General features: G+C 41.9%; 1 protein-coding gene across 4 annotated transcripts in view; it reads left to right on the forward strand.

Moving 5' to 3' along the window:
• The window catches only part of LOC132887095 (piezo-type mechanosensitive ion channel component 2), a 345,950-nt gene that overhangs the window by 141,761 nt on the left and 182,995 nt on the right, over nt 1-21,194 (forward strand). The gene's annotated exons all lie outside the window — the stretch shown is intronic.

Consider the following 21,194-nt stretch of genomic DNA (forward strand, 5'->3'; position numbering starts at 1 on the left):
TCTTGCGGTTACCAGAGGACCAGCCCCCCACTGTAACCCTGGCTGTACAGGTGAGAGGTCGAGGGCTATCGAAATGGAGATCGGCGCCACACCCATACACCTTAAAGAGTTGGTTAGTACTGGGACAGGAGATTACCTGGGAAGACCAGGTTCTGGTGTGAGAGGGACTTTGACTTGACTTTTTTGAGGGTGTCGATGGCAAGGAGCTAAGGAACTACACTTATCTACACAGTAATAAAATTGGCAAAATTATGTGTAAAAGACAGGGCGAGTCTGTTTGCTTAAAGGCTGAGGTTGAGCTTAGCCAGAGCAAAAAAAGGGGAATCCTGCAGTCATGCAGCAGGTATCATCTGGAAGGTCGGCTATGTCAGAGTAGAGTGACTGTATTATTGTATTGGTTTACTAATAATGTAGTGTTTATATATTGTAAGTCGCTTTGGACAAAAGTGTCTGCCAAATACCATAACCATAACTATAACCATATTAACCATCAGCACCTAGATCTAGTCTAATAGAACTCTACCAGCCTACTGTACCGTAATGTCTCTTGTATATGCTCAAGAAGCAAAAGCTAGGTCAGAGAAGCACAGACAGGCTAACCATTTTAATGCTGATGCAAATGTTGTCAAACTTTGGAAACAATAAACATATCATACTTAAATAATTCCTTGTCTATGTATTTGTCCAAGTTTCTTCAACTTCTTAACTACCCTGATCATTCCAGATATTGGATGGTATTTGTAAGCTATTTGTTTACACTGGTACTTCAGCACTGGTCACTCTTGGATTCTCTTGGCTACATGCACTTATTGTTAGTCACTTTGAATAAAAACGTCAGCTAAATGACTGTAATGTAGTGCAATGTTTGAATAATGTACAATATCTACAACCCCGATTCCAAAAAAAGTTGGGACAAAGTACAAATTGTAAATAAAAACGGAATGCAATAATTTACAAATCTCAAAAACTGATATTGTATTCACAATAGAACATAGACAACATATCAAATGTCAAAAGTGAGACATTTTGAAATTTCATGCCAAATATTGGCTCATTTGAAATTTCATGACAGCAACACATCTCAAAAAAGTTGGGACAGGGGCAATAAGAGGCTGGAAAAGTTAAAGGTACAAAAAAGGAACAGCTGGAGGACCAAATTGCAACTCATTAGGTCAATTGGCAATAGGTCATTAACATGACTGGGTATAAAAAGAGCATCTTGGAGTGGCAGCGGCTCTCAGAAGTATAGATGGGAAGAGGATCACCAATCCCCCTAATTCTGCGCCGACAAATAGTGGAGCAATATCAGAAAGGAGTTCGACAGTGTAAAATTGCAAAGAGTTTGACCATATCATCATCTACAGTGCATAATATCATCAAAAGATTCAGAGAATCTGGCAGAATCTCTGTGCGTAAGGGTCAAGGCCGGAAAACCATACTGGGTGCCCGTGATCTTCGGGCCCTTAGACGGCACTGCATCACATACAGGCATGCTTCTGTACTGGAAATCACAAAATGGGCTCAGGAATATTTCCAGAGAACATTATCTGTGAACACAATTCACCGTGCCATCTGCCGTTGCCAGCTAAAACTCTATAGTTCAAAGAAGAAGCCATATCTAAACATGATCCAGAAGCGCAGACGTCTTCTCTGGGCCAAGGCTCATTTAAAATGGACTGTGGCAAAGTGGAAAACTGTTCTGTGGTCAGACGAATAAAAATGTGAAGTTCTTTATGGAAATCAGGGACGCCGTGTCATTCGGACTAAAAAGGAGAAGGACGACCCAAGTTGTTATCAGCGCTCAGTTCAGAAGCCTGCATCTCTGATGGTATGGGGTTGCATTAGTGCGTGTGGCATGGGCAGCTTACACATCTGGAAAGACACCATCAATGCTGAAAGGTATATCCAGGTTCTAGAGCAACATATGCTCCCATCCAGATGACGTCTCTTTCAGGGAAAGCCTTGCATTTTCCAACATGACAATGCCAAACCACATACTGCACCAATTACAGCATCATGGCTGCGCAGAAGAAGGGTCCGGGTATTGAACTGGCCAGCCTGCAGTTCAGATCTTTCACCCATAGAAACCATTTGGCGCATCATAAAACGGAAGATACGACAAAAAACACCTAAGACAGTTGAGCAACTAGAATCCTACATTAGACAAGAATGGGTTAACATTCCTATCCCTAAACTTGAGCAACTTGTCTCCTCAGTCCCCAGATGTTTACAGACTGTTGTAAAGAGAAGAGGGACTGTCTCACAGTGGTAAACATGGCCTTGTCCCAACTTTTTTGAGATGTGTTGTTGTCATGAAATTTAAAATCACCTAATTTTTCTCTTTAAATGATACATTTTCTCACTTTAAACATTTGATATGTAATCTATGTTCTATTCTGAAAAAATATGGAATTTTGAAACTTCCACATCATTGCATTCCGTTTTTATTTACAGTTTGTACTTTGTCCCAACTTTTTTGGAATCGGGGTTGTAACCAACAATGATATAGAATTAATGTTGTTGATTAATCCATTTCTGGGGCATAAGTTAAACGCCGTGGGGTGTTATTCAAGTAAAAATGGTTTAAAAAAAAATGTTGTGTTCGACTAGAGTAAATTTAAGGGCTACTTTATTTTGGCCTGGACCACTAAGAATTCAGCGATACTGGCCCGAGTGGCGACCAAGCACTGAAGTTTATTTTTAGCCCTGCATTCATATGGCTGCTGTTACGTTTTAGTCTAAGGAAAAGACTGCTTTATATAGAAGAAACCTTTATTTGTCACATGCACACTTCAAGCACAGTGAAATTCATCCTCTGCATTTAACCCATCTGAAGCAGTGAACACACTCGCACGCACACACCCAGAGCAGTGGGCAGCCACACCAGAGAGCAGTCAGGGGTCAGGTACCTTGCTCAAGGGCACCTCAGCCCAAGGCCACCCCACATTAACCTAACTGCATGTCTTTGGATTGTGGGGGAAACCAGAGCACCCGGAGGAAACCCACGCAGACACGGGGAGAACATGCAAACTCCACACAGAAAGGCCCTCGCTGGCTGCTGGGTTTGAACCCGGAACCTTCTTGCTGTGAGGTGACCGTGCTAACCACTACACCACACACCATTCTCTTCTCATTTACAAAACTACCACAAAATGTTGCAAAAATCCTGTTTAGTGTGTTGAATGTCTTTGACGTGAGGAATCTGATGTACAGTAGAAGTTGTGTGGCATATATGCTGGGACAGAGGTTGCCAGATCTGTGTGTCAGTAGCAACCCAATGGACCATCTCATCTCATCTCATTATTTGTAGCCGCTTTATCCTGTTCTACAGGGTCGCTGTATGTCAAAAAATGATCTGGAAAAACTAATACATGCCTTCATCTCTAGTAGGGTTGATTACTGCAATGGCCTTTTCACAGGCCTGCCAAAAAAGACCATCAAACGACTTCAGCTGGTTCAAAATGCAGCGGCGAGGGTTCTCACACAAACAAAAAGAACAGAGCACATTACCCCAATTCTAAGGTCCCTTCACTGGCTTCCAGTAAGCTACAGAATTGACTTTAAAGCATTGCTGCTGGTGTACAAATCTCTAAATGGTACAGGGCCCAATTACCTCTCTGATATGTTGCAGCGGCCTAACCCAATCAGATCTACCAGATCGCAACAGAAAAATTTACTATTAAAACCAGTTGTTAAAACAAAGTGTGGTGAAGCAGCTTTTAGCTACTATGCAGTACATCTATGGAACCAACTGCCAGAGGACATTAAAAATGCTCCTGCTGTTGGCAGCTTCAAATCTAGGTTAAAGACCAAGCTGTTTTCAGATGCTTTCTGTTAAATAATTAATATTTTTACATTTTTTATAATCTTTACTTTCTCTGCATGTTTTAAATTTACTTTAATTTATTCTATTTTATTCCGCTGGTTTCTTTTTCTTTTTCTCCTTTTTTCTTTTTGGCATTTCATTATTTTATTTCTACTGTTGTTTAATTCTTATTATTTTCTTTTAATTCTTTTAATTAATTGTTTTAGATTAAAAATAAAATTATTTTATGTAATTTTATTTCTCTATTGTTTACTGTTTTTGTTTTTGCTTCTGTAAAGCACATTGAACTGCCATTGAGTATGAAATGTGCTATATAAATAAACTTGCCTTGCGGGCGAAAGGCGGGGTACACCCTGGACAAGTCGCTAGGTCATCACAGGGCTGACACATAGACACAGACAACCATTCACACTCACATTCACACCTACAGTCAATTTAGAGTCACCAGTTAACCTAACCTGCATGTCTTTGGACTGTGGGGGAAACCGGAGCACCCGGAGGAAACCCACGCGGACAACATGCAAACTCCACACAGAAAGGCCCTTGCCGGCCACGGGGCTCGAACCCAGGACCTTCTTGCTGTGAGGCGACAGCGCTAACCACCGTGCCGCCCCCAATGGACCAGCAGTATTAAAACATCCATCCATCCATCCATTATCCTTAACTGCTTATCCTGTGCAGGATTGCAGGCGTATTAAAACACATTAGTATAAATATGGAGGTGTTCATAGGAAATCGCGCGCATTGATTGGTTGAGAAATTCGGACTATTTCTCGATAATCACCTCGAGCGACTCAGCAAAATGGTGGCTGATAGCTTCATCACTGTAGGCGAGGAAGAATCACAAAGTAAATGCTGTTCCTAAAAGCACTAAAGATGCTATGAAGTTTGGTCTAAAACTATTCAAAGGTAAGGTGGAATTGTGATTTATTTTATCTATTTCAAAACAAAGGATTTTATGTGAGTCAGAATAGATAAGTGACACAAGTCTGTGCCCCGCCTTTATTACATTTGGATGCTGTTTTTGAAGTTTGAAGTAATTTTTTTAATATAAATTTGATTTTTTTTTAAATAATCACCTGTATATTTATACTAAAACAATAATCCCCAGGGCGGCACGGTGGTGTAGTGGTTAGTGCTGTCGCCTCACAGCACGAAGGTCTGGGTTCGAGCCCCGTGGCCGGCAACGGCCTTTCTGTGCGGAGTTTGCATGTTCTCCCCGTGTCCGCGTGGGTTTCCTCCGGGTGCTCCGGTTTCCCCCACAGTCCAAAGACATGCAGGTTAGGTTAACTGGTGACTCTAAATTGACCGTAGGTGTGAATGGTTGTCTGTGTCTATGTGTCAGCCCTGTGATGACCTGGCGACTTGTCCAGGGTGTACCCCGCCTTTCGCCCGTAGTAAGCTGAGATAGGCTCCAGCTTGCCTGTGACCCTGTAGAACAGGATAAAGCAGCTACAGATAATGAGATGAGACAATAATCCCCCTCAGGCTCAGTGAATATCGGTGAATAATAATCTTGACTTTGTCTCGGTTATTATTCAGCGATATTCACTTTGCGTTCGGTGAATAATTGTTAATTAGCTGTAGTAACCTGAATGGTTCTTCCACCAAGGTCCTACAGTTGTTTGTAAAATATAGCATATTGTTATATTTATTGTTGTAGACAGACAGACAGACAAAAAATAAGAAAAATGAGAGTGATGAGTACCTATAATCCCCTGAATAACACACAGGGGCAGACAAAATTCAACACAAAAGTTGTCCCCAAACTTTATGGCCTTTACACACCAGATAAGATATGAAATAGTGATGCGAAAAAAAAATTGTGTGCAATTTTTGCACACAGAGTATGCACAGAGAGTTCAATTAAAAGTTTTACAAATATTTCACATTCTGGGCAGCACGGTGGTATAGTGGTTAGCGCTGTCACCTCACAGCAGGAAGGTCTGGGTTCGAGCCCCGGCGAGGGCCATTCTGTGCGGAGTTTGCATGTTCTCCCCGTGTCCGCGTGGGTTTCCTCCGGGTGCTCCGGTTTCCCCCACAGTCCAAAGACATGCAGGTTAGGTTAACTGGTGATTCTAAATTGACCGTAGGTGTGAATGTGAGTGTGAATGGTTGTCTGTGTCTATGTGTCAGCCCTGTGATGACCTGGCGACTTGTCCAGGGTGTACCCCGCCTTTCACCCGTAGTCAGCTGGGATAGGCTCCAGCTTGCCTGCGACCCTGTAGAACAGGATAAAGCAGCTACAGATAATGAGATGAGACAATAATCCCCCTCAGGCTCAGTGAATATCGGTGAATAATAATCTTGACTTTGTCTCGGTTATTATTCAGCGATATTCACTTTGCATTCGGTGAATAATTGTTAATTAGCTGTAGTAACCTGAATGGTTCTTCCACCAAGGTCCTACAGTTGTTTGTAAAATATAGCATATTGTTATTTATTGTTGTCGACAGACAGACAGACAAAAAATAAGAAAAATGAGAGTGATGAGTACCTATAATCCCCTGAATAACACACAGGGGCAGACAAAATTCAACACAAAAGTTGTCCCCAAACTTTAGGGCCTTTACACACCGGATATGATATGAAATAGTGATGCGAAAAAAAAAATTGTGTGCAATTTTTGCACACAGAGTATGCACAGAGAGTTCAATTAAAAGTTTTACAAATATTTCACATTCTGGGCGGCACGGTGGTGTAGTGGTTAGCGCTGTCACCTCACAGCAGGAAGGTCTGGGTTCGAGCCCCGTAGCCGGCGAGGGCCTTTCTGTGAGGAGTTTGCATGTTCTCCCCGTGTCCGCGTGGGTTTTCTCCGGGTGCTCCGGTTTCCCCCACAGTCCAAAGACATGCAGATTAGGTTAACTGGTGACTCTAAATTGACCGTAGTTGTGAATGTGAGTGTGAATGGTTGTCTGTGTCTATGTGTCAGCCCTGTGATGACCTGGCGACTTGTCCAGGGTGTACCCCGCCTTTCGCCCGTAGTCAGCTGGGATAGGCTCCAGCTTGCCTGCGACCCTGTAGAACAGGATAAAGCAGCTACAGATAATGAGATGAGATTTCACATTCTATTTTCTGCTCTTTTCACACTGGCTTCGCACCACAACTGTCAGTAGTGTCCGGAGTCAATGATGGAGTTCTCCAGTAATGATGAAGACAATAATTATAGATATGCTCTCAAAAAAGAGAAACTTCTGGCTACAAACAAGAACAGAGAGAGTTTTATAATCTCGTTCAAGAGTTAAACCTGCGAGACAGGATGCTGGGCAACAAGAAAGAAAGCAACGCTCATTGTGTTGTGTGTTCACTGGTGAAATATAGCCGCTCAGTTCTCGTACCACATGACGTAACGTTTATTCTGCACAACGTGATTGGTTGATACGTTTATTCATGGTGCGAAAGCTCAGAAAAATTGAGTTTGTTGTGAAAAGATGATGCTTTTTCACTACATAGTATTGACGTTCTGTGTGAAAGTACTCATGACAAACAACAGTTTGAAAAATAGATCGACATGCAAATTAATTACATGGGGAAAAAAAAGGGCTTGTGTGTGTAAAGGCCTTTACTTGTCGAGTTTGGTTACATTGAATGGAATTTGTAATCAGCGACATGTCCTATTTCTCCACCCACTTTTGACTGACGTCTCACTTATTTTGTGGAATTCTACCAAAAATCCATGTGTATGAGGAAGTAAAGTGCATCCTGAATCTCCTTGAAGGTTCGGAGGGAATGCGCAAAGTGAATGAAGCTGGGCTTTCCACTCTTCCCAAACCACAATTTTTTTTTTAAATTGTTTTTGTTTTTAGGCACACAGTGGTCTCTTCAGGTGCCATTCACTCGCAGCGTGTAAAAACAACTGATTGTATAAAGTGCTTTAACATACAGAGACATAACTGTTGTGTACAGTATAATGAATATACCATATTATGGTCTGAAAAGAATTTGTCAAGCATAGTTTATAAAACCTAAATGATATTCTGGGCTTGTTGTCTAACCACAGCATAAATGTGCCATAATCAGGAAAATAAAATGTTCAAGTATGATTTTGAGGTTTTTTTTCTTTTCCGACACTAAAAATAATTACTGTAGATGTCCTGTTTAAATTAACATTTCTCACACTGGCATTTCTTAACTGAGATCACTGCATTATAGTTATGGTTAATCAAATTTAGATTAGGAAATGAAAACCAATACCATATCTCTGCAGTAGGCACCATCCAAGAACAGCCTAGACAGCGCTCATTTATTTGATGAACTCAAAGCTCTAAACGGGACTCTCAGAGATGACTGGCAACAGATGTGTGTGATTCAGTTAGTCTTTAGGACAGGTGGCACCATTCAAACGAGCCTCATTTAGTTTCGTTATAATCATGTTTGCTGGACTGTTATTATTATGCATTATTGGTATTGTTTGACTGGCTACGTGTCTGCTCGACCATGGCGGCTGTCTGTCTGCTGGGAAGTGACAGGTGGAAGAGAGAGAGATGACATGATTCTGATGAATACTAGTGAACCGACGGTGTCTGAGAGCTGCTTGGTGAAAAATACCCTCCAGTCATATGGCAGTAGCAAAGCACATAAGTTAAAGCACATTATACCAAATGGGATCTCAGTGACTTTGACTGCGGCATGGTTGTTGGTGCCAGATGGGCTGCTTTGAGTATTTCATAAACGGCTTATCTCTTGAGATTTTCACACACAGCAGTCTCTAGACTTTATACAGAATGATACAGGAAACAAACAAACATTCAGTGAGAGGTTGTTCTGTGAGAGGTGAGAGATTAGAGAGGTCAGAGAAGAATTCCCAGACTGGATTAAGTTGACAGTGTTAACTCAAATAATCACTCTTTACAACCATGGTGAGCAGAAAAGCATCTCAGAATGCACAACACGTTGAACCTTGAGGTGGATGACCTGCAACAGCAGAAGATAAACCATAGGTGCTAAAGAAGGCAACTGGACTTGCTTGAAATTCTTGAAGACGTTTCACCTCTCATCTGAAAGGCTTCTTCAGTTCTGTCTGACTCGTGGGGAGTTCCAGGTATTTATCTTTGAGTGGACCAAAAGCAATCCTAAGGAGAGTCGTTGAGGTCACATGGGTCGTTGACCCTCTCACTCATCCTGTAGGTGTTAAGTTCACTGGAGGCCAGGTGTGAACAGTGTTAGCAGCCTAGTGGGTCCTCACTAGTCTGACTAGTCAACTACTCCCCACTAGTCAGACAGAACTGAAGAAGCCTTTCGGATAAAGGAGTGAAACGTCTTCAAGAATTTCAAGCAAGTCCACTTGCCTTCTTTAGCACCTACGGTTTACGATGACCTGGATGACTGAGAACCTTCTCAGACAAACAACAGAAGATCTCATCAAGTTCCAATCCTGTCAGACAAGAACAGGAATCTGATTTCACAGTAAGCAAAGGCTCGTCAAAACTGTACAGCTGTAAATTGGGAAGAAAAAAAAAACAAGCTATATTGGTACAAATACAAATTATTAGTACAATGGATATGACTCAGATACACAGTTCATATTGCATGGAATACTGCAAGGGTCAGTCCTTGTACCCATGTTATTCTCGCTCTTCACAAACGACCTCCCAAAGTCAATATACTCTGTGGAAACCTACTTGTATGCAGACGACACAACAATATTCTGTGTTGCAGAAACAATCAATGTATTAACAAACACACTAAATAAGGTCCTAGCTGAAGTCCAGAAATGGTGTGACAGGAATCTATTGGTATCACAGCCAGACAGTTGCAAAGCAACGATCATGCAAAGCAAACCATTTACTGGTCCCATTCAAGCTCTGCATCTTGCAAACAAAATCATAAAGCAGACAACCTCAGAACGACTCCTTGGAGTTCAAGTGGACAATAAGATGTCCAGGTCAGATCATGCTGCAAATGTAGCAAAGTCCTTTGCGCTTAAATTAAGTTTACTCCGACATATGCAGTTTCTCCTCTGGAAGCAACTGGAGGACTTCTACACACAGGTTGTACTGGCATCAGTTACAGTGGTGCTTGAAAGTTTGTGAACCCTTTAGAATTTTCTATATTTCTGCATAAATATGACCTAAAACATCATCAGATTTTCACACAAGTCCTAAAAGTACTGTAGATAAAGAGAACCCAGAGAAGCAAATGAGACAAAAAATATTATACTTGGCCATTTATTTATTGAGGAAAATGATCCAATATTACATATCTGTGAGTGGCAAAAGTACGTGAACCTTTACTTTCAGTATCTGGTGTGACCCCCTTATGTAGCAATAACTGCAACTAAATGTTTCCGGTAACTGTTGATCAGTCATGCATACCGACTTGGAGGAATTTTAGCCCATTCCTCCGTACAGAACAACTTCAACTCTGGGATGTTGGTGGGTTTCCTCACATGAACTGCTCGCTTCAGGTCCTTCCACAACATTTCGATTGGATTAAGCTCAGGACTTTGACTTGGCCATTCCAAAACATTCACTTTATTCTTCTTTAACCATTGTTTAACCATTCTTACAATAGAACAACTTGTGTGCTTAGGGTCGTTGTCTTGCTGCATGACCCACCTTTTCTTGAGATTCAGTTCATGGACAGATGTCCTGACATTTTCCTTTAGAATTCGCTGGTATAATTCAGAATTCATTGTTCCATCAATGATGGCAAGCCATCCTGGCCCAAATGCAGCAAAACAGACCCAAACCATGATACTACCACCACCATGTTTCACAGATGGGATGAAGTTCTTATGCTGGAAGGCAGTGTTTTCCTTTCTCCAAACATAACGCTTCTGATTTCAACCAAAAAGTTCTATTTTGGTCTCATCCATCCACAAAACATTTTTCCAATAGCCTTCTGGCTTGTCCACATGATCTTTAGTAAACTGCAGACAAACAACAATGTTCTTTTTGGAGAGCAGTGGCTTTCTCCTTGCAACCCTGCCATGCACACCATTGTTGTTTAGTGTTCTCCTGATGGTGGACTCATGAACATTAACTTTAGCCAATGTGAGAGAGGCCTTCAGTTGCTTAGAAGTTACCCTGGGGTCCTTTGTGACCTCGCCGACTATTACACACCTTGCTCTTGGAGTGATCTTTGTTGGTTGACCACTCCTGGAGAGGGTAACAATGGTCTTGAATTTCCTCCATTTGCACACAATCTGTCTGACTGTGGATTGGTGGAGTCCAAACTCTTTAGAGATGGTTTTGTAACCTTTTCCAGCCTGATGATCCTTTGTTCGTGCCATGATACACTTCCACAAACATGTGTTGTGAGGATCAGACTTTGATAGATCCCTGTTCTTTAAATAAAACAGGGTGCCTACTCACACCTGATTGTCATCCCATTGATTGAAAACACCTCACTCTAATTTCACCTTCAAATGAACTTCTAATCCTAGAGGTTCACATACTTTTGCCACTCACAGATATGTAATATTGGATAATTTTCCTCAATAAATAAATGACCAAGTATAATATTTTTGTCTCATTTGTTTAACTGGGTTCTCTTTATCTACTTTTCGGACTTGTGTGAAAATCTGATGATGTTTTAGGTCATATTTATGCAGAAATATAGAAAATTCAAAAGGGTTCACAAACTTTCAAGCACCACTGTAATTCTTCCAATTCCAGAAACCAACTATACAAGGAACTCCATACGATACAGAGGAGCAATAGTATGGAACAGTGTATCTAGCAAGAAATTTACTGACAATAACTTCAATGTATTCCAGCGTTTACTCGCTAAATTTGACATTAGTAGAATAAATTTTGATCCTATTGTAGCCATAACTAAATACAAAGACAATAGTTATGCATACTATTAATTAAATTAATGTGAAGATAATTAACAAATAACAGATTTTAAGGCTGTTTTGTTTTAAAGATTGTGTATATTTTTAGCCTTTTGTATTTGTAATTAGTTGTATCTGTACACGCACAACCCCACCAGCACTGCTGATCAACTTATCATGTTCAAATAAAGTTATTCATTCAAAGACAACAGTGCTATAATACAAAACTTAATTCATTCATCTTCACTTATCATTTTATCTTGGTCCATTGATAAAAAAAAAAAAACAACAACAACTATAAACGAACAGTACAGACTATTTTCCCATGCACTATGAGGAAATGATCACGATAGTTAGATAACTACATAATATCCATGTCCACATCCCTAAATAAATTAGCAAGGGACAAGATTCTTCATTAAATCTAACGAACATCCTCTTACCCTCGGTCTGTTTTTATTTATATCCTCTGATGCAAAAGAGGAAAATCTGTCCATTTATTTATTGTTCCTTGGTTTAGTCTTATTAGGTGGCTGTTTGTTCTAAAAATCCTCCAGATATCTAAATTGCCTGGGGTCTTCAGATTCTGACTCACAAAAACGAGTTCCCATGCGATGTTGTGTTGATCCTTTGAATAAATACATGGGAATAATAACTTTTTTTCCACTCTCTTATAAACAACTGTGTACAAGACAAAGGACAAGCTACTGTTACTGGTTTAACCCACATTAATGTTACCTTTTTTGTTAAGGGAAAAGTTTTGCAATTTTTTGGCGAGGTTGGTTTCCTTTGACATTCAGATAAGAGTGTATCTGATGCCGGGGCATGCTGAGATCAAGCAGGCTTTTGTAGATTCTGTTGTTTGGCAGTCTGGACGTCATGTTTTGAAGCTGGCTGAATAACAGAACAGGTGAATGTTATCAGTTTCCTTTAATTTCTTTTTCAAATTTATTGCTATATCTTCAGACAGGCTATTTTTGTCTCAACATATTGCTTTGTCTAATATTTATTTGGACGGCACGGTAGTGTAGTGGTTAGCACTGTCGCCTCATAGCAAGAAGGTTCTGGGTTTGAGCCCAGTGGCCAATGGAGGCCTTTCTGTGTGGAGTTTGCATGTTCTCCCTATGTCTGTGTGGGTTTCCTCCAGGTGCTCCGGTTTCCCCCACAGTCCAAAGACATGCAGGTTAGGCTAATTGGTGGCTCTAATTTGACCATAGGTATGAATGTGAGTATGAATGGTTGTTTGTCTCTGTGTCAGCCCTGCGATAATCTGGCGACTTGTCCGGGGTGTATCCTGCCTCTCACCCATAGTCAGCTGGGATAGGCTCCAGCTTGCCCACAACCCTGCAGAGGATACACGTTTACGGATAATGGATGGATGGATATTGCTTTGTCTAATATTTATTTGGGTGGCACGGTGGTGTAATGGTTAGCACTGTCGCCTCACAGCAAGAAGGTTCTGAGTTTGAGCCCAGCGGCCGACTAGGGGCTTTCTACGTGAAGTTTGCATGTTCTCCCCGTGTCTGCATGGGTTTCCTCCGGGTGCTCCAGTTTCCCCCACAGTCCAAAGACATGCAGGTTAGGCTAATTGGTGGCTCCAAATTTACCATGAGGATACACCCCGGACAAGTCACCAGATTATTGCAGGGCTGACACATAGAGACAAACAATCATTCATACTCACATTCATACCTACGGTCAAGTTAGAGCCACCAATTAGCCTAACCTGCATGTCTTTGGACTGTGGGGGAAACCGGAGCACCTGGAGGAAACCCACACAGACACGGGGAGAACATGCAAACTCCACACAGAAAAGCCTCCATTGGCCACTGGGCTCAAACCCAGAACCTTCTTGCTATGAGGTTGTCTGTGTCTCTGTGTCAGCCCTGTGATGATCTGGCGACTTGTCCAGGGTGTACTCCGCCTCTCACCCATAGTCAGCCGGGATAGGCTCCAGCTTGCCCGCGACCCTGCACAGGATAAGTGTTTACAGATAATGGATGGATGGATCTTCAGACAGGCTATTTTGACCTCAACATAGTGCTTTGTCTCATATTTATTTGGGTGGCACGGTGGTGTAGTGGTTAGCACTGTCACCTCACAGCAAGAAGGTTCTGGGTTTGAGCCCAGTGGCTGATGAGGGCCTTTCTGTGTGGAGATTGCATGTTCTCCCCGTGTCTGTGTGGGGGTGCTCCGGTTTCCCCCACTGTCCAAAGACATTCAGTTAGGTTCACTGACTACTCTAAATTGTGTATAGGTGTGAATTTCTGAGCACGAGTAGTATGGCGGCTGTCAGCAGCGCCTTCGTATGCCTTTGACTCGGCCATGTTGAGCTGTGTCCTTCATAATTCAGCTGTAAGAAAGGATGATTCCAGCACTATTGAACTGACGGAAATGTTGCTATATAAGTCCGTTATCAGTACTTTGAAGGACTGTTTTGAAGATTCCAGATTTATTTCATATTCATTCCTTTTAATAAATATTATTTCACAGATACTCATTGCTTTCTAATAGCTGATCATTATTTAGGAAGTCGGTCATCATTGGCTACAGATGCCAAATTGATGAAATGATACATTGGCTATATAAATGGTATTGGTGCAGAATAAATTAGCTTGTTTTTCTTGAACCGATGATAAAGGTAATTAAAACACAAGAGAGGTTGCAACAGGCACTTCCCTATCCTCAATGCCATGTGAGCCCTGAATCGTAGCACTGTGCTGCATGTTAGCTTTGGACAGAAAGCAGCCAAAAGCCTCGGTGGCCATTTCGGCTCCATGTATTTGGACAGTTTCTTATTTGCTGTGAAAATTATTAAGCAGTAAAAGCCGCACTCAGAGAGCTTTATTAGGGATTATCGGGAAGTGAGCATGGCGTTAATGTTAAAAGCTGTCCTTGCCAACCTCATTAGCATATTACCTTAGGTGGAGGAGAAGCTTCCTGAACTCGAGCTTGTCATCAGGTGAAGTTGTGCTCAGCCAGGAAAAAAATAACAAGTCCTGATCATCTGCTTATTTACTCACATCAACTAATCACCATGGCCAAAACAAGTAGTGTTTTGTGAAGATCGATGATTCATCCTTCACTTTATTAGAACGTTCTCTCTTTTCGTTTCCTTAAACCTTGTTAAATATCTATGTTTAGGTGTTCCAAGAAGCCAGAAGAGGTTGTCTGAAAAGCTCAAAGCTACGGTAAAAACAAGAAAAATGGTGTGTGTTTGTGAGCTGTCAGTGTCCTGAAACAGACCACTGTGCAACGTTGTGGCTTTGCTGGCCTCGCTGACTCACTCTGCAAACAACAAGGCCAAAATGATTGAGACTTGAAGCCAGCCAGGCCTCCATTTTCTTAGGACGGAGATGGGATAAACAGAGCAAAGTACAGCAGGAAGTTGGAACCATGCCGAGTAAATCTGAGCTAGATTAAAGCCAGACTTGTGTGAGGATTAATCCAGGTCTCTGTGCAAGCTTGCTAGGTCATGAATTATGTATTACTCATGATCTGTAACTTTTATATTGAGCTCGTCTGCATGTTGTGCGCTCAGTCAGCAACCGAGCTGACGAAAAGCTACTGGCAGAACTGGAAAGGGAAATTATGTGCATATTATTTCTCCCCAAGGAGGTTAGCCTGTTGCTAAACAATCCGGGAACATCAGTGTTGCGTGTGTCTCTCCTGATAGCGGAACAACTGGTAGCCTTACATCCGAAAGATGACAATTACTGAATGTCAATTACTCCTATTAGCTGTGTTCCAGATCAAAGCAAGCAATCAGGTTTCAAGCAAATTGAGAAAGGGATCAAATAAGAAGTAATCCATCTTCACGGATAACAGTCTTTATCAAATAGTCATGACACTGATTGATATTACATTGCTAGTTACTTGCCATTAGGATGAAGTGTATGTCAGGAATAAAACATAACAGGCTGTGCTGTTATAGCAAAAATAATCACTGACTGGGAGATGTGACGTGGCCTGATGCCGGACCATCACAGCATTTTTTTTTTAAATTATAGAATGGCACATTGAACTTTGTGTCCTTTTAATAATGTGGAAAATCCATTCCTCCTTTATCTACACCACTTATCCATCACAGCCGGATCTGAGAGGTGGGGTACACCCTCTCTCTTTGGACTGTGGGGGAAACCTGAGCACCCAAAGAAAACCCATACAGGCATGAGGAGAACATTGCAAACTCCACAATGAAAGGCCCCAGTCAACTGTGAGGTTCAAACCCAGAACCTTCTTGCTGTGAGGTGACAATACTAACCACTGCACCACTGTGCTACCCCATGTGGAAAGCTAAACATTTTTTTTCCATATACAGTGTGTCCCTCACCACCCTGTCTTCTTTCTCTTTCTGGAAGTTAATAAAAAAGAAAAAAAGCAGCTTGTCATGTGACTGAAACTACAAATTCCTCTCTCCTAAACACGTTTATATGTCAAAAAAAGTTAAAGCTTTAGCTCTGACTGCTTCTGTGCTGACGCTGGAGACTCCTTCCAAAAATGCTAAATAATCTCATCTCATTATCTCTAGCCGCTTTATCCTTCTACAGGGTCGCAGGCAAGCTGGAGCCTATCCCAGCTGACTACGGGCGAAAGGCGGGGTACACCCTGGACAAGTCGCCAGGTCATCACAGGGCTGACACATAGACACAGACAACCATTCACACTCACATTCACACCTACGGTCAATTTAGAGTCACCAGTTAACCTAACCTGCATGTCTTTGGACTGTGGGGGAAACCGGAGCACACCCACGCGGACACGGGGAGAACATGCAAACTCCACACAGAAAGGCCCTCACCGGCCCCGGGGCTCGAACCCAGGACCTTCTTGCTGTGAGGCGACAGCGCTAACCACTACACCACCGTGCCGCCATGCTAAATAATAAAAAAATAAATTTCCCTTCCAAAACAAAAAAAAATCTTTATCATAGCAACATGCAGTATGATGGTGAAGTGGTTAGCACTGTCGCCTCTCAGCAAGAAGGTTCTGGGTTTGAACCTCATGGCCAACAGGGGCCTTTCTGTATGGAGTTTGTATGTTCTCCTCATGCCTGTGTGGGTTTCCTCTGGGTACTCCGGGTTCACCCACAGTCCAAAAAGGCATGCAGGTTAGGTAGAATACTCAGCCACTTTGTCAAAGCCAGTGCATACTTAGTGCCAGTCCCAAGCCTGGATAGATTGGGGAGGGTTGTGTCAGGAAGGGCATCTGGTGTAAAACCTACGCCAAATCAAATATGCAGAGTAGATCTGCTGTGGTGACCCCTAAGAGCACCTGAGAGAAGACGACTTTCAATAACTGCTTTATTCTGGTCAGGGTTGTGTTGGATCTAGAGCCTACACTGGGAGTGAGGTGGAAATACACCCTGGATGGGACAACAGTCTGTCGCAGGACACCATACAGACAAACATTCACACATACAGGCAATTTTTCTAAGCCAGTCCACTTACTGGCATGTTTTTCTGAGGTGGGAACAAACCAGAAGACCTGGAGGAACGCTACAGAGAACATGCACAGAAAGTGTATGCAGACAACAACCCAAGCTCAGGAATAAACCGAGTGTCCGTCATACAAGTCCCAGAGTAAGTTGTTACTATAGAAATTACTCACACCTTCTGACTCATCATTTAAACACATGAAAATTCAACAGCATACAGTATTTAACAATTATTCACTGATATTCACTGAGCCTGAGGTGGACAATTGTTTTAGTATAAGTACATAGGTGATAATTTAAATGAAAAAAACATATTAAAAATAATTTATTTCAAACTTCAGAAGTGTCATGTAAATGGGGGAGTCGTGGCTCAGGTGGATAAGGCGCCATACCATAAATCTGGGGACCCGGGTTCGATTCCGGCCCGGGGTCATTTCCCCATCTCTCTCCTGCTCATTTCCTGTCTCTACACTGTCCTGTGCAAAAAGCTTAAAAAAAGAAGTGTCATGCAAATGTAATAAAGGCATGGCACAGACTTGTGTCACTTATCTATGCTGTTTCACATCAAATACTTTGCTTTGAACTCGATAAAATAAATCACAATTCTGCATTACCTTTGAATAATTTTAGACCAAACTTCGTAGCATCTTTAGTGCTTTAAGGAACAGCATTTTCTTTCATAATTTGTAATTCTTCCTCACTTACAGTGACAAAGCAATTGGCCACCATTTTGCCAAGTCGCTCAAGGTGATTATCGAGAAATAGTCAGAATGTCTCGACCAATCAGCACATGCAATTTTCTATAATCACCTGTGTATTTATACTAAAGCATATTATTCTGGAACTATAAATTGTTCACTAATGACAGTTAAACTAATAGGTAAGGAGTTAGGAAAGTATAGAGGTCTGGACTCACTGATTGGTCATGAGAGATCAGGCAAAGCAACACTTTTTTTTCACATCCTCAGTGCTGCTACAGCATTACCTTACCTTACCTTGTACCTTGTCCAGGTCTTCAGTCGTTGTCAGGTGACGGCTCTGCCTGCTTGCGTTACAGCATTACATTAAAGGCATTTAGCAGACACGCTTATCCAGAGTAACGTACAACATACCAAGATCACTCTGGGGAACAGTTGGGAGTTGGGTGCCTTACTCAAGGGCACTTAAAGGTCATAGGCAATGGTCGGAGGTGAAACGTAGAATATCAACTTTATTGTCTAGAAGAACGACCCAAAAAGCAAATTCAATTTTCCTAGTGTCTAATTTGCACCCTAAAATTGAATAAAACGGTTAAAATATACTGTTTTGCCCAATTTCCGAAGGTTTGTTTACATCTCACTTATGCGCACTTTCACCGCCAGGGGGCCGTCGTCATGACGTTATTCAAGCCAAACAGACTGGGAGCAGCTCTGTGTTTACTTGCGAACTGAGCACACGTGTATGGATTTTGGTTGTGAGAGGTTGTGTAAAATGACTGAAAGCGATAGCGATTTTGAAGTAGAAACTCTCCAAATTAAATATCGAGAGGTGAAACATAGGAACATGCATGAACCTATGGCTGTTGCGAAGCAATCGGTGAATGTGGCTCACTGGTTTGACCGCGCGGCCTCGGAATCGGGCAGCAACTCAGCCGACTCGTGGTGACCCCAGACATCAACAAGACTTGCGCCCAAATGATTTATCCTGGTAGTTATGATAAATTCCTACTTTCGTCGTAATACTAAATAAGAGCCCTTTTGAAGAATAATTAAACCGCCCTCCCTAGTGGATGTAGGTAACGATTACTTGACAGTGCGCCGGTAGGCCACATTAGCCTCCCATCCGCGGCATTATACTATTTATAGCCGACTCTGAGTGAGGAAATATCCCTTTGTCTCATTTCCAAAATGATTGTACAGGATCCCTCAGGATTCTTGACTTGTCAACTGCAAGCAAAAGTAAAAATGTTTACCTCCAATCTTCTCCTTTTTGCTTGAGCATTGCTGGTCTGTTTCTTCTTTGACTGCTTGATTTTGTTTCACACACACAATCCACTCTCTCCGCCTCTTCTCCTCTTCCGGAAAAAGCCAACCCTCTGGCTTCATGCGCACAATCCACTCTCTCCGCCTCTTTTCCTTTTTCGGAAAAAGCCAATCCTCTCGCTCCACCTCTTCTCCTCTTTCGGAAAAAGCCAATCCTCTCGCTCCGTCTCTTCTCCTTTTCGGAAAAAGCCAACCCACTCGCTCTGCCTCTTCTCCTCTTCCGGAAAAAGGTAAAAACTTCTTCCTGAACCGGTTCCGTTGTTACAGTTCACTGCACAACAATAAGGCATGGTTTTTCTTTGGAAATTCCTGAACGCACGTCTGCACTCAAGCCGAATGGCAACGTAAGTAAATGGAAGTGGACTCAACTCAAGCGGTTTGTTTGACTTAAATGATGTCACGCGCCGAGTGGTCACAAAAATCGCCGAACAGAAATTCGCCGCCATCTGCGCTAACTTATTTTAATTATTACTTACAGTGCCTTGAAAGTCTTCATACCCCTTGAACTTTTTCACATTTTTCCACCTTACAACCACGAACTTAAAAGTTTTTTATTGAGATTTTTATGTGATAGACCAACACAGAGTAGCACATAATTGTGAAGTGAAACGAAAATGATAAATGGTCTTCAAAATTTTAAACAAATAAAAATCTGAAAAATGTGGTGTGCATTAGTATTCAGCCCCGTGTACTCTGATACCTCTAAATACAATCTAGTGCAATCAATTGCCTTCAGAAGTCATCTAATTAGTTAATAGAGTCCTACTGTGTGTAATTTACTCTCAGCATAAATACACTTGTTCTGTGAAGGCCTCAGTAGTTTGTTAGAGAACACTGAAGAACAAACAGCATCATGAAGACCAAAGAACTCACCAGACAGGTCAGGGATAAAGTTCTGGAGAAGTTTAAAGCAGGGTTAGGTTATAAAAAAAACAATATCCCAAGCTCTGAACATCTCAAGAAGCACTGTTCAATCCATCATTCAAAAATGGAAAAAGTATGGCACAACTGCAAACCTACCAAGACATGGCCGTCCACCTAAACTGACAGAGCTAGCAAGGAGAGCACTGGTCAGAGAAGCAGCCAAGAGGCCCATGATCACTCTGGAGGAGCTGCAGAAATCCACAGCTCAGGTGGGAGAATCTGTGCACAGGACAACTATAAATCGTACACTCCACAAATCTGGCCTTTTTGGAAGAGTGGCAAGAAGAAAGACAGGCATAAGAAGTCCCATTTGCAGTTTGCCAGAAGCCATGTAGGGGACACAGCAAACATGTGGAAGAAGGTGCTTTGGTCAGATGAGACCAAAGTTGAACTTTTTGGCCTAAATGCAAAGCGCTATGTGTGGCGGAAAACCAACACTGCTCATCACCCTGCACACACCATCCCCACTGTGAAACATGGTGGTGGCAGCATCATGCTATGGGGATGCTTTTCTTCAGCAGGGACAGGGAAGCTGGTCAGAGTTGATGGGAAGATGGATGGAGCTAAATACAGGGCAATCCTGGAAGAAAACCTGTTGGAGGCTGCAAAAGACTTGAGACTGGGAAGGAGATTCACCTTCCAGTAAGACAATGACCCTAAACATACAGCCAGAGCTACAATGGAATGGTTTAGATCAAAGAATATTCATATGTTAGAATGGCCCAGTCAAAGTCCAGACCTAAATCCCATTGAGCATCTGTGGCAAGACTTGAAAATTGCTGTTCACAGACGCTCTCCATCCAATCTGGCTGAGCTTGAGCTATTTTGCAAAGAAGAATGGGCAAAAATTTCAGTGTCTAGATGTGCAAAGCTGGTAGAGACATACCACAAAAGACTTGCAGCTGTAATTGCAGCAAAAGGTGGCTCTACAAAGTATTGACGCAGGGGGGCTGAATACTAATGCACATCACATTTTTCAGATTTTTATTTGTTTAAAATTTTGAAGACCATTTATCATTTTCGTTTCACTTTACAATTATGTGCTACTCTGTGTTGGTCTATCACATAAAATCTCAATAAAAAACTTTTAAGTTCGTGGTTGTAAGGTGGAAAAATGTGAAAAAGTTCAAGGGGTATGAATACTTTTTCAAGGCACTGTATTAACAATACTTCTTGGGACCAAAAGAAAATTACAGAGGGTTTTTT

The sequence above is a fragment of the Neoarius graeffei genome, chromosome 5, assembly GCF_027579695.1.
Source record: "Neoarius graeffei isolate fNeoGra1 chromosome 5, fNeoGra1.pri, whole genome shotgun sequence".
NCBI lineage: Eukaryota > Metazoa > Chordata > Actinopteri > Siluriformes > Ariidae > Neoarius > Neoarius graeffei.